Raw genomic sequence first — 14169 nt, forward strand, 5'->3', positions numbered from 1 at the left:
TGGCTTGTGTAGCTCAAAAACCAAGTGAAGTTATAGTGCCATGACAACAGCAGATGTATTCAGAGAGAACGGAAATAGACTTTAAAATTTGGCAAAGATATGTTGAATAAAAATAATATGTACAGAACATGACTGAAATGCTCCCTGACAGCACCATGAGACTTGGCTTTTTCTTCTTTATTCCTGTGTAGGTGATAGGAGACTTGTTAAAGCGGAGCAGTAGCAGCATCTAAAGCCGTATTTTAGTTAAGGGTTGGTGTCAGTGCTTTCATTATAAAACTTGTTCCTCCGGAGAATATAGTACTGCAATAAAAACATTCGCTCTGGCCTGAAAGGTGCTGCTTGACAGTTTGGTCCAGGAGCACAAGCAGAGTGGTGAAATAACTGAAAGTCTGCTAAAGTCAAGGGCAAGACTTTGGTTTGCTCTCTGATCAGGTGGCGTGCAAGCTGAGTGGCTGTGAGATGAATTAACAATGTTGAATTTCCGCTGTCAGCAGAGCATGAACAGTGAAAGTGCATGTTTCCCTACAGATGTCTGTTGATTGAGCACACTAGCTTTATAAGATGCACATTAAGTGAGCGCATTGCCAATGCACGACACAGACCTTGGTCAGTTAATAATTTCATCTTCCCCTTCCCTCAAAACATGTACCAATGGCATGGGCAGGGGACAGTCAGCACAGTTGCAGTTCTAGGGCATGGATCAGACCGTTGCTTGGATACATCACTCCTAACAGTGGGGAAGGGGTTGAGATATCCAAATTACAACTTAAGACTCTGTGTACTGGCTCTAAAGCCAGTGGAAAGAGCGAGAAAATTTTGAAGGTGCGCTGTGGTGTGGAAGTATGTTGCTTCAAATTTATCATCTTTGTTGTTCAGCCTAGAGAAAAGGAGGCTGAGGGGAGACCTTATCGCTCTCTACAGCTAGTATACCGGTTGTAGAGAGGCGGGGATTGGTCTCTTCTCCCAAGTCACAGGTGATAGGACAAGAGGAAATGGCCTCAAGTTATGCAAGGGGAGGTTCAGATTGGATATTAGGAAAAACTTTTACACTGAAAGGGTTATAAAGCATTGGAATGGGCTGCCCATGGAAGTGGTTGAGGCACCATCTGCTTTGAGCTGATGATTGTCCTCATCAACTTCCCCACCCCGATCAGGTGGCCTGTAATAAACTCCCACAACAGTGTCCCTCATATTGGCCTGCCCCTTCATCCTCACCCACAAGCTCTCAACTCTCTTTTCATCTGACCCCAGGGAGGGCTTTAGGGACATCTCCTTGCTTTCTATCCATTCCTGAGCATAGAGGGCAACACTTCCACCCCTCCTTCCTCACCTGTCCCTTCTGCACAGCTTGTAGCCCTCAATAGCCACACTCCAGTCGTAGGATTCATCCCACCAGGTTTTAGCGATGGCCCCTATATCATAGCTTTCCAGCAGCCCAGTAGCTTCCAGCTCCTCCTATTTGCTGCCCATGCTGTGTGCATTCATGTAGAGGCACTTCAGCTGGGCTGCTGGCTGTGCAGCCTTCTTAAGGGAAGCCTTAAGAAGCCTCAATCAAGCCCTCCTTATGAAGTACGCTCAGGGCCAGAAAAGCAGTAGTTTTCAACATTCTTCCATCTGTGACCCTTAAAATATATGGGGATTGGAGATGCAGACAACTGTATGCTGAATTCAAGCAGCGTGCTTAATTACCTTTTTCAGATGCACTAGGTATAGTCTGTGGGCTTTAAAGGCTGTGCAGATCACAGACTAAAAGTCAGCTGCTTGAAATGGGTATTCTAAAAGGAATGAGTTATTCTTGTGTGTCATACCTGATTTACTCTAAAGCCTAATCAATGTGAAGTAAAAGTCAGCATTAAAACTGGACATGACCTGGCAATGTGCAGTTCCAGCCCAGAAAACCAACAGTATCCTGGGCCACTTCAAAAGAAGTGTGGCCCGCAGGTCAAGGGAGGTGATTTTCCCCCTCTGCTCCACTCTAATGAGACCCCACCTGGAGTACTGTGTCCAGCTCTGGAGTCCTCAGCACAGGAAGGACATGGACCTGTTGGAGCAAGTCCAGAGGAGGGCCATGAAAACACCTCTGGTATACCTCTGGAACACCTCTGCTATCAGAACAGGCTGAGTGAGTTGGGGTTGTTCAGCCTGGAGAAGAGGAAGCTCTGAGAAGACCTCATTGAGGCATTTCAGAACTTAAAGGAGGCCTGTAAGAAAAATAGGGACAAACATTTTAGTAGGGCCTGTAACGATAAAACAAGGGGTAATGTTTTTTAACTAAAAGAGGGTATCTTCAGACTAGATAGAAGGAAGACATTTTTTACTCTGAGGGTGGTGAAACACTGGAACAGGTTGCCCAGAGAGGTGGTAGATGCCCCATCCCTGGAAAGATTCAAGGTCAAGCTGCATGGGGATTTGGGCAACTTGATCTAGTTGAAGATGTCCCTGCTCATTGCAAGGAGGTTGGGCTAGATGACCTTCAAAGGTCCCTTCCAACCCAAACCACTCTATTATTCTACAATTAGCTCTCTCCCAAATAACTGAAGCATATAAAGAATTATCTGGTTGTGAAGATCTGCATCAGCTTAAAGTCAGAGCCCAGTTTTGCTGTTTTACAAGAGCAAGAATTTGGGTGTGAGTGGTCCTGGGCAGGGTGGCGTGTATCCTGTCCTGGTGCTTGTGCAGAAGAGCTGCTCCATGACCTCTTATGTGGTTTGTCTTGCTGAGCTGGTGACCTCAGCCAGAACTTTGGCCCTGGAGAAGGGCTCCTCTCCTCATGGTCTGATTTTAATTCATTACTTCATCTGAGGGAATTCCAACTAATAGACCTTTGGAAACAACTACAGCAGCTGGCTTTACCCAGTGAAACTCCATGAGCTGAACTGACATGGAGTTCAAAGTGTGATCTTCCTGGCAGAAGAGGCTACTTGTGCCCAACGGTGAGGCATGTTTGTAACGTGCTACCATGAAGGCTTCTCCATGCTTTGACATGTGCGAAGATTAGTTCTGTTACCCATTTAATACTTTTTCTGGATGTATTGACATTTGTTACTGTGACAACCACTTTGGCAGCAGGGGTATATTTTCATCAATTTGTATTGCTTGGTGTTTTTTTTTTAAATCTGACTTCTGGGACTGTAAGGGGAAAAAAGTTCAGTGTGAAGAATTATAATTTAGAATAGTCAAGTTTCCAATTTGAAATCAGAAAATAGTTCCACAAAATTGACCATTTTATCTGTAATCTCATTTTCTACCTTTGTGTCCTGGTATGTTCAGAGCTACTGTAATTTGGGGTATTCTAAAGCAACTAGTGCATTTTGTGGCATTGGATTTGTATATTTCAACTGCATCTCTGTTTTTACAAAAGAACAATTAATGCTATTTTGGATGCTGCATTTTTATTTCTGGAGGATATACATTTACACAGACACTCCTTAAGTATGAATTTTGTTTACTGCTTCACCATGCTAAAAGGAATGGGAAAGAACAATTGCCAGACTAATCTGGTTTATACACTCGTTTGTCCAAACTGGTCACCCAAACCCAACCCAGGAAAAACCTCTGACATTTTCTAAAATTTGCTGCTTGCAAATTTCAGGATTACTCCAATGTGCAGAATGGCTGGAAGGTGGACAGAGTGGCCCACTGGGAAATCTTATGGTCACTAATGCCACCGCTTTACCATCTAGATACACTGCTACCATTGTTCTGTGTTGGTATTATGCAGACTTCCTTGCTCAGAACAGTCTTCTTGTCAATACAGTGGGAAAGTCAATAGAAATATGATAAGACACTGACTGAAGAGAGGGATCTGACCCAGGGCTGTAGATCTGTGCATCTTCCACTGAGAACCATGAATTCTGGAGCTGAAATTTGTCTTTTCCATCTCTAAATGAAATCACCAAACCAAATGAAAGGCCAACGCATATCTGTCTCTTAGAAATACTGGTCTTGTTAGTTCCTAAAAACTAGTGTATTTTTACATTTGGTTCAAATCAAACCAAAAGCCTAATCATTATTTTGAAAAGTAACTTTTTTTTTCTTTAAACTAAGGATACAGTCTCAGTGGTGTATGAAAGTTTACAACACAATTTATAGAGATTTGGGTAATATAATTTATTGTGAAGTTACTTGTAACTGTGGCCATATAACTATTCACTACTCTTTTCTAGCATGTCTTAATGACACAAAAAGCAGCACAGCATGTATCCAGTGCATGCTTGTCATTGGTGTAACTACTTACATCTTACTTTCTAGTCATCATACATGAAGTTGTATAAGCTGTAAATGTGACAGCAATGTATAAGAAGACCTAAAGTTGTATCTTGAAAATGTTAAAGTTTCAGGAAGAAATAACTCAGAAAGCTGAAAGAAACTAGGAGCTGCCTGTGGACCCTAAGTCCATTATTTGTAAATGTGCTTTGTTCTTTAATCAGCGATGCACTAAAGACTCCCAATTTTCTTGGAGTCACTGGAATATGAGTGTAATCAGCACCTCTGGAAGCAGTGTCTGTCATAGTTCATGAACTCTTCCTAATAATAAAACTTTAGGCCCTGGTTGAACACTTCAGTACATGGAGGCAGGCTCTTTGCAGAAGCCTTGAAAGAAAATCACTTGTAGAGACACACTTTGATGTTTGGGGCATGGGTGGGCCCAGCTCTGTGGCTGCAGGATGGTGGAGATACACCATGGGAGATGAGCAACCAGCACCACGGGACTGCAGATGGGGAAAGCAGATGTCTGCACAGCTTGCAGGTCCTCTCTCATGCTCCATATTAGCCCTGTGCAGGGCTGCAGGGCCAGTAGGACTCACAATGCTGTACTGGGTAGCCACAAATTCCCAGTTCCTTGCAAAGCAGTGAGCACTGGGTACAATGCAGGGGCTGAAGCCCTGTGGATTGGTGAATCCGTATCTTCTCCAGGGAATGACAGTGTTGAGACACTTCCTGTAAATGTCCTATGGACAATCCTATTGTGCTCACTGGAGGAGTGAGAGACAGATGTCAAAACTCTTGTTCACAGTTTTCTTTTGAGGAAACCTGAAGAGAGAACCCTTGCAGCGTAGTACCTGGCACGCATATATGTATGGCTTTTGAAAAGGTGGAAATTGTGATAATCATATGCTTGTGCATGTGCCATTACAGCATTTGCAAAACCCATATACACAAAAAGTTACTTTGGTTCCAACATATTTATATATATATATATATATATCTCCATTTTGTATATTATAAAACACAGGCAGCAGTAGTAGTTTGTTTATGACTAAATGATATTTCACAGTAGAACACTATTTCATGTTAAGGCAAGGAAGGAAAAAAGACCAGGAGATACTGCCTCTCAACAGCATTGCAGTAAGAGTGCAAACATGAAATACAGGAAATGTATTTATGTCCCTCATCTATCTCATTCAGAGTGATCTGACACAAAAAATTCAGGCAGAGTCCTCCATCTGGGATTTCTCCAAGCTTGGCCCAGGTCCCAGTCAAAGACATGCATATTTGAATTGGAAAACCTATTTAAAAATATTGCTTTTTAACACATTTCTGTGTTTATAAGAAGATTCTGAGTTGTCTTTTTCTAGCAGGGGGCCAAACTCCTTTTTCAAAACTATGTATGCCGCAGGATGGAAATTTTATCCAGGGGTCAGTCCTACCCCATGCTTTTATTTACTTTTGGGACAATTGTCAATTAATGTAAGCTTAAGCTCCTGGTATGTGAAAATTGTAATTAGAAGAGTGGATTTTTATGAGGAATGATGGACAGTAAGTTATACATCCCAAAACATCTGTCCAAGGCACTCAAGCATGACTACTCAAAAAGTGAATCAAGTTTTCTTTCCATGAAGTAGGTCAAGCACAGACAGGGGCTCTGGAGGGCTGGCTAAGGTTTCAAGAGGTTTGGGGTCAGTTTGCTGTATGTCTATGCCTGTTCCACCTCCATGAGTTTGGACTACATACGTCATTGATAGGGTCATATGGTTTCAGCCCACTGACGCCTGAATAGGAGGAAGACACCTCTGTAATGGCAGCAGTAAGGAACTGAGTGCTGCACTGTCCTCTGTTCTTTATGCATACACCTCCATTTCTGCCTCTTAGAGCGGCTCAGCTTGCCACAAAGTCTTATCATGTGGACTTACCTTGACTCACAACAGCAACTGCAGGGTTGAACAGGACCTATCCTGTCCCTCCTCATAGACCCTCCATGGGCCGGTCCATGTCCTTCTTGTGCTGAGGACTCCAGAGCTGGACACAGTACTCCAGGTGAGGTCTGACAAGAGCAGAGTAGAGGAGGAGAATCATCTCCCTTGACCTACTGGTAACGCTTCTTTTGATGCAGCCCAGGGTATGGTTGGTCTTCTGGGCTGCAGATATCACCAGGAAGAATTCAACCGAAGGCACCTGAGCTGTTGACCACTCCTGCAGACCCAAAAAGTTGAGCAGTGTCCTGGGCTGACAAAGACAAGTGCAGCAGCAGAGCAAAACACAGGCAAACCCACCATGTACCACAATCTATCTCACAAAATTTGTCTATCCCCATGCACTGGGGAGCTTCACTTGGTAAACTTGCATCCATGCTGCCTTTCCAGACAGATAGCTGTACAGGACAAGAAGCAGTTGGTCATCCTTGAGTTTGGAGACTCACAGCTATCAGTTGCCAAGTTTACATCTAATAAATTTGCCTTAATCATATGGATTTAATCTAGATGAGATAAAAATCTCAGGTAAAATGCCAGTGCCCCTTTATGTTATGTTCAGACAATAGAGGTGGAAACGATGCAAGGCCCACCATACCACCACCTCTATCTTTCAGTAACATGCAACAAAAATCCTTTTCCATGAAGAATATGACTTGATGCAATGTCAGTCAATGTTTTAAATTGTCCTGTACAATTTCCCAGGCTACCAGAGGAGCAGTCCTGAAAGGACCACTGTGACATAGCAAACCTTGAGCATCCAGACAACAGGAAACAATCCTGTTCTGCCTAACCCAAGCAAGGAGACAGCTTTGCTCGGAACTAATGACCGCCTGCAGAGCCCCGTCCAGCTATATGAGATATCTTCTACTAAGTGAAAAATGCCAGCTGTTCCTCATCATTCCCTGTAATAAAGCTCCTGGATCCTTTAGCTGAGAAAGCAAAAAAACAAGAGGCCTCAAAAACATAATGCTGCAGGCAAGAACAAGCTAGCTTTTCAAGGGCAAAACTGATAAGGTCTTCAGAATGGAAGGACCTTGTTTTGTAGAAGAGCAAATGCAAATAAAACAACATAAAAACACATGAACTGCGTCTCCAACCTAGGTCCTTTCTTTGCCCTTCTCCAGCTAGCCCTGCCTGCCTTCCCTCCTCCCTTACCAGCCTCCAACCCTCTGAAGCACCCTTTGAAGTCCTGCAACCTTAGTTTACATTCAGGAGCTTTTACTCACTGCCACGCTCCAATGGCCCCAGCAAACTGCACGTGTGGGTCACGCGCAGCTTCAAAGATTAAAAACAGGATACCCTGGCCCATCTGAACCTGCGTCTGTGAGTGCAGCAGACAGAAAAGCTTGGGAAATAGAGAACAGATTGATCACTAAACTGGACTGATTAGTTTTAAGATTACAAACTTCTGATCATGTATTTCTGGAACTGTTAGGATTCCTGCAGATTCCAAGACAAGTTTTCCTCACAGGACTTAAAAGATCAACCCAAGAACAGAACTATGGAGCTGAACCTGATTATTGGTTTAATTTCTAAAAGCTGCTAAGATTAATTTTTTTTTAAGGCTACAAAGTATTAATTAAATATGTTTTAATTTAGATTAGCAGTATCATTTCTGGAATAACCATTGATCTGCTCGTGCTCCTAAGTAAGTTATCTCACTTACTAGGGCTCACAAGGGGCCCTCACAAAGGGCTCACAACCTGGTACAGTGCCAAAACTCTTTTATTTACCTTCAAATAAAGGAAATAACATTGGTAAGATGTGATTACAGAAATAAGATTATTCCATATACTGTATTTTGCAAGATATCAGATGTTATAATCTGTCATTTTTCAAAGCTGGGAAACTGACTGCCTTTGTATTTCTACAGAAAAAAAAAAGTTTGTTTTATTGTTGATAAATATTTGGAGAAAGTGTTTATGATGCAATGTCACAAAAAAGGGTTCTTGGTTACCCTTTTGGGGTAACCAAGGGATTATCTTCAGTAAAGTTTTCGCTCAACAGCACAGTTGAAAATATCACCTTCCTACAGAGAAGGAAAGTTAGTGAGAAACTTTGTGTAGCACCTTGAAGACTTTGCAGCATTTGCCTGCTTATATTTTATATGCCTTTACTATTTGCAATAATTAAAATATGAATAACATTTCCCACGGATGAAAATAATTTAAAATTAGAGTCTATTTTCATTTGATTAAAACAGCTAATACTGTTAAGTGTTAAAAAGAAGTAAAAAAGGTTGAGACCAATCTCTTACCCAGACAGGACAGCCGTGTACCACCAGCCTGACACTGCCAAACACGCAGGCTAGGTGCTTCATAAAAACTGGGTTTCCGACGTGACTGGCAGGCAAGCTGCTGCCAATCTGGGAAAGGAGAGCACTCATAGCTCCAGATCAGGCTTAGCTGCTGATTGTCCTCAGAAAACCCATCTCTCTCATTCCCAAAGGCTGCAATATTAACTGTCCTGAAATAAAAACACTAAAGACAAAGTCGTGGTAACAAAGATGAAGGGCAGGGATAAGAGAGGAAAAAAATAATAATCTCCTTAAACTTTCTTTCATGTGGGTGGTGGTGGTGAGGTGGCAACATGTAGCCCAAGAGTAATCAAAAGAGACTTCAGGGCCTTGGGAAGGTTAATAAGAGAATCTGTGTGGTGCAGGTTACCTTTTCTTCTGTTTTTCCAGTTATAGGCAGCGACTCTGAAAGAAGCAGATGTGCTCGGGCCATCAATACATGGCTCCGTACCTGATGTCGCCACCACAGTTTTGGGTTTTTTTGACAATGGGATGGCCTACATGGCACCAGGCTTGCTGGCATTGGATGGCATTCATCCTTCTGAAAGGGGAAAAAGGGTGTTCACTCATGAGCTAGTGGGGCTTATTGACAGAGCCTTAAACTAGACTTGTTGGGGGAGGAGGATATTATCCAGCTTGCTCCTGGCAGGCCAAGGGATGATGCTCCAGGTTCTGAGGGATGGCTTGCTAGCGCACAGCCACAGGTGTTAAGTGTGGATCAGGAGACAGCTGAGCTGGTGAGCGTCACCTACATATCGAAAGCACTTAAAAAAGGCAATTTGTCTGTCTGCCCTCTCACAGCTCCTCGGGAAGCACACTCTCCATCATATCCTAGGGTAAAATAATAACCAGTTTTGCTTGCTCCTGTTTGTTCCAGGCTGATGACCATGTTAAAACCAGCTGTTCAAACAGGATCTAGAGTACAACGGCCCACATAACACCTCTGGGTCCCACAACAGAATCCTGAGCTACCAACTAGCTACCAGAGCAGCACCTATCAATGGAGGAAACATTTCAATCAAAAAGAGAAAAGGTTATTCCCCACCACACACACTTCAAGTTGATTTTCTACTAGATTTTTCCCAATTTTTTCTTAAGAGTTTGGTTGCTTTGACATTTTCTGGGTCACTGCACACTGGGCTGGTGGAGGAATTGCTGCAGCCAAGTGCTATCTGCCGGGAATGACAGTCAAAGGGACTAGTAGTCAAAGGATACATTTTCTGGCTAGAAGTACAGCTGGGTTTATGAGTTGCAGTAATTCACTGCTCTACCCTGCTCTAACTCCTTTCCTTCCATTGGGGAAAAGGAAAAATACGGTGGGCCCAACGTGCCCTGGAGACGTGTGTCAGGGCCACAGCTGTCGGGGGCTGCCTCAGGTCCCAAAACCAAGCGGGGATGCAACCCCCCGCTTCCCCTGGCTGCCCTCCGGAGGATGTTCTGCTTGGGCGGGCAGTGGCAGGACCACCTAGGGGGGACTGATCAGGGAGGGAGCAGGTTACTGAGCTGCTGGGGGAAGATGCTTGACAGTGCAGGGGGGAGAGGACCACCAGGGGAAGATGTCTGCCAGTTATGGGTGGTGCAGGGGATGAGGACCACTGAGGAAAGATGCCCAATGGTGCTGGGGGGATGAGGACCACCGGAGGAAGATGCTCGCCAGTCCTGGGCTGTCCAGGGGATGAGGACCACCAGGGGAAGATGCCCGACGGTGCCGGGTTGTGTAGGGGATGAGGAATGTTTGGGGAAGACGCCCGCCGGTCCCGGGGGTGTGCGATCCGCCGTGCGGGCAGCCCACTCCCGTTGCCGGATGACGGCCAGCTCCTATATATGCGGCCGGGGGAGCTCGGGGTCCCGAGCGGCGGCTGCCCTGAAGGAGGAGGACCGCTTGCCCCGCGGCTTCAACCTCCCCGCCACCGGCGCCCCTCCGTCCCTCCCCGGCCCGCGGGCGGCCTGGACGGGTGCCGTCCTGCTTCTGACGCTGGTGGGCAACAGGTTGGTGCTGGGGGGCCTGCGCGGGGGGCGGCCGCGCCGGCGGCGGGACCCGCTGCTGGGCCACCTGGCGCTGGCTGAGCTGGCGGGTTGCGGGCTAGCGCTGCTGCCGCGGCTGGCGACCGAGCTTCCCGGGCCGGCCGGCCCCCCGGGGGGCTTCGCTTGCCGGAGGAGCTGGGGGTGCCTGGGTTGCAAGGCAGCCTGGGGTGCCGGAGGTACCGAGGTAGTCAGGGGACCCCAGGATGCTCGGGCTGCCCAGGGTACCGGGGGAGCCTGGGATGCCGGTGGAGTGGACGGCGGAGCGTATCCCCGTGTCGCCCCAGTCCGTGGGTGCCGGGGCAGCAAAGCGCCCCTGCCGGGGGAAGCCCAGGGTGCTCGGGGCGCCGGTGATGCCTGGGGTGCCGGGGGTACCGGGGGAGCTGCGGGAGCCCGGGATGCCATTGTCGAACGCGGGACGGACCCCACCAGTCCCCGACGGAGCGGGAAGTCACCGGTCACCCACAGCTGGTTTCTGCGGTGGCTTCCCAGTCCGACTGACACCCCCGAGGAGCCCGAGATCCTGAACACGCACCGAGGAGTGTTCGTCTGTGGCTGCGTGAAGCTGTTTCTCCCGGAAGAGCCCGGCTGCAGCTTCTGTGCAGGTATTCTCGACTGTTTTCATTTTTCACCACTTACAGGGTTTTTTTTTGGTTTTGTGGTTTTTTTTTTTTTTGTTTGTTTGTTTTGGTTTTTTTTCGTTGTGTTTTTTTTTTTCTCCCCTTGAAATAGCTCATCAGAACAGCCCTGCCTGAAAACCAAAGATACTCGTTTTTCCATGCAGTGTCAGCGTTTGCTGTGTTCTTCCATGAGCCTTACTCATAGTTGAGGACTTGTCGAAGTTTTTGGCGGCTGAAATAAATCCAACGTGATTCACAAGACCCTTTATTATATTATATTCCTCCAAATCCTCTCACCTGCTTACGTCCTTCTTAAAAATCAAAGCCACAAGACAGCACCCTGAGGATTCACTAGTGTTAAGATAAATGAAATAATTGCTGCTCGTGTCTTACATACACCACTTCTTTAACCACGCTCAAATGTCACTCTTTTCCTTCGTCACCATGTCATGCTGTTGACTCATACGCTGCTTCTGCGTCTCTCAAATCTTCAGGCATGTGGAGCTTTTTTTTTCCTGCAAAACTGCACCCTAGGCAGTCTGCTGTTCACCGTTTTAATATTTTTCCCCTTCCTTTATATTTTTACCTTTAACTAATCAATGATGAATTTTATCTGATTGATTTCAGATCATTTTTCTAGTTAATCAAGACTACTTTGAATTTTAGCCTATCCTCAGAAGTGCAGATAGTGCTCCCAGGATGCATTTTCTCATGTTTAATAAGAAAAAAGTGCCTACTCCTGCATTCAAATTACTTATTAAAAAGGTATTAAACAGTACTACATTAAGTTCTTGCAGACTTTATTTGATCCACCTTCCCACTTTTTAGTTTTTGGAATCTACTACTGAGTTTGATTTTAGTCAGTTGTGAACCTAACTTACAGTCGTTTTATCTGGACTCTTATTTCCATGGCTTGCTTAAAATAAGATCAGACAGGCTGTGGCCCAAGTGGATTCAAAGCCTGGATTTCCCCACTGATTTTTTTCTTACCTTTTGGTAAGAAAAACCTTCTAACCTTCTTTGTTTTCCTGACAAAGGTGGCAGATGATTATTTCCACACGATTCGCTGGCAAATTGACACTGTCGGTCTCTTACCTCTCCAGTGACCACAAGGACCTCGTGTTTACACAAATAATTCCCATTTTTGTTCATCAGGGCAGTGTTACGTCTGCTGCCTCTGTAAGCACTTGAAGATAAAAGAAAGGCTCAGAGCTGATCAGGCCAGTGTCCTTGGTAGTCCCAGGAAAATCTCCGGAGGCTGTGCTGACCTGGCTACATCTAACAAATACGCTTGAACCTGTTGGCATTCCAGCCTTCCTTCTCCGTTTCTCTCTCCAACATCTCTTCAATTTAATACTGTGTAACTCATTCAGTGTGATCAAAAAAATGGATTTTTTTGTCCTTTGTTAGCTGGCCAACCTTGCATGTTGTAAACCTCACTCGATTCATGTTCCAGTACTGCAGATGCATTAGCATAACTAAGACAGAGTAACTGAGTATGACCACATTGTTCAATGTTTCTGCTTTAGGCTTAAATTAGCCCCATTCTGTACAAACACAGGAAGATTCTTTATCACAAATGGAGGTGGGAAGGCATTAGGGGGGCTTTTGCCTTCTCTCTGTCCAACTTTTCAGAACAAATGTTCACTCACACACAAATAATAAATAACTTGCAAAAGTCCAGCTTTTGCTTTTAACAAAAAACTCAATGTTTTCTTTTTCAATAAGCATCCTAAGATGAGCAGATAGAAAAAGAACTACTAGACTAGACACGCTGACACAGGAGCTGACCTGCGTCACCTGACCTGAACCTAAACCACCTGGCGAGGGAGCATCCCTACCTCCTGATGTCCCAGTTCCACTCTGTGTGCTGGCACATGCCTGAGGTTTCCTGCATCGTCTGCAAACCTGCCCGTGTGCCCCGCGTGCCTTCGGGCAGTCTGTGACATAAGACATTGTTGCAAGGAATTACAATAAGAAGTTTGTTTTCCCAATTTGTTTTTCCATTTCACAGAGTATCACAAACTGCACTTTTGTAAGCCTAACACTTACAAATAAGTACATCTTAAAGGCTTTGGCCTTTAAAGAAAGCACTGTCTGCAGAACTGACAAAATAAGATTACTCTAGTAAATTCTTTAAATATTTTCTAGTAATTTCTTTAAACATCCAGCCATTAAAAAGAGGACACACAAAACCACATCTTATTTTATGAGGTTTTGTTTTGGTGTGGCCATAATTTTATTTTGCTGTATTCTGTACAGTGTACTGCATCCGTTCAGACCTCTGGAAAATTATCATTTTATTTATTCTTTTCCCTGCTAAATGAGCCTTCATATGGACATATTTATTTTATCTTCTTATGCAGCCATTTAACCGTGTACTGCTAAGACATGTTTTTTGTTGAAATTATTTCATCATAATCTGACCTCATTTTAGCAACAATTATAATGACATGCTACAGTGTTTGACGGTTTATTTTAAATATTTATTTGTTCCTTGCCCTCAAAAAAAAATTGCTACTGTAGTGGTAGGTAGTATAAGGTTAGCCTTAACATTCTATGAACAGAAAAAAATAAAACAGCCAAATTATTCATAATACATACTTCATTCTAGTGTGGTAAGTAGTTTACAAAATGTATGTAGAGTGCTTAGCCATCAGAAAAGACAAGTATTTTTTATTTTCATTTTTACAAGCTTACTGCTACTGCTGAGTATTTCATTAAAGATTCCAGAAAGCATTTAGGTATGAAGTATAATGTCATCCTGGATTGATACTAGAGCAACAACAGTTGTGATCAAGAACAAGCAAACTTAAGCGCTGCTACAATTACATTTTCTTAAGCAGAAGATTTATAGCTAAACCTTACTTTCTTCCAAAACTATTTTGTTTTCTTATCACATTCCTCAAAAAATGTAAAATAGTATTTTTATGTGAACTTTTTCTGCAAGGTTCAATTGCATCTCCTCTGTGTACGTTGCCGGTTCCATATCTCTACCTGTTGATATGCATTAAAATATTTACCTGCAGACTCT

This window comes from Numenius arquata, chromosome Z, assembly GCF_964106895.1.
Source record: "Numenius arquata chromosome Z, bNumArq3.hap1.1, whole genome shotgun sequence".
In the NCBI taxonomy this organism is placed as follows: Eukaryota; Metazoa; Chordata; class Aves; order Charadriiformes; family Scolopacidae; genus Numenius; species Numenius arquata.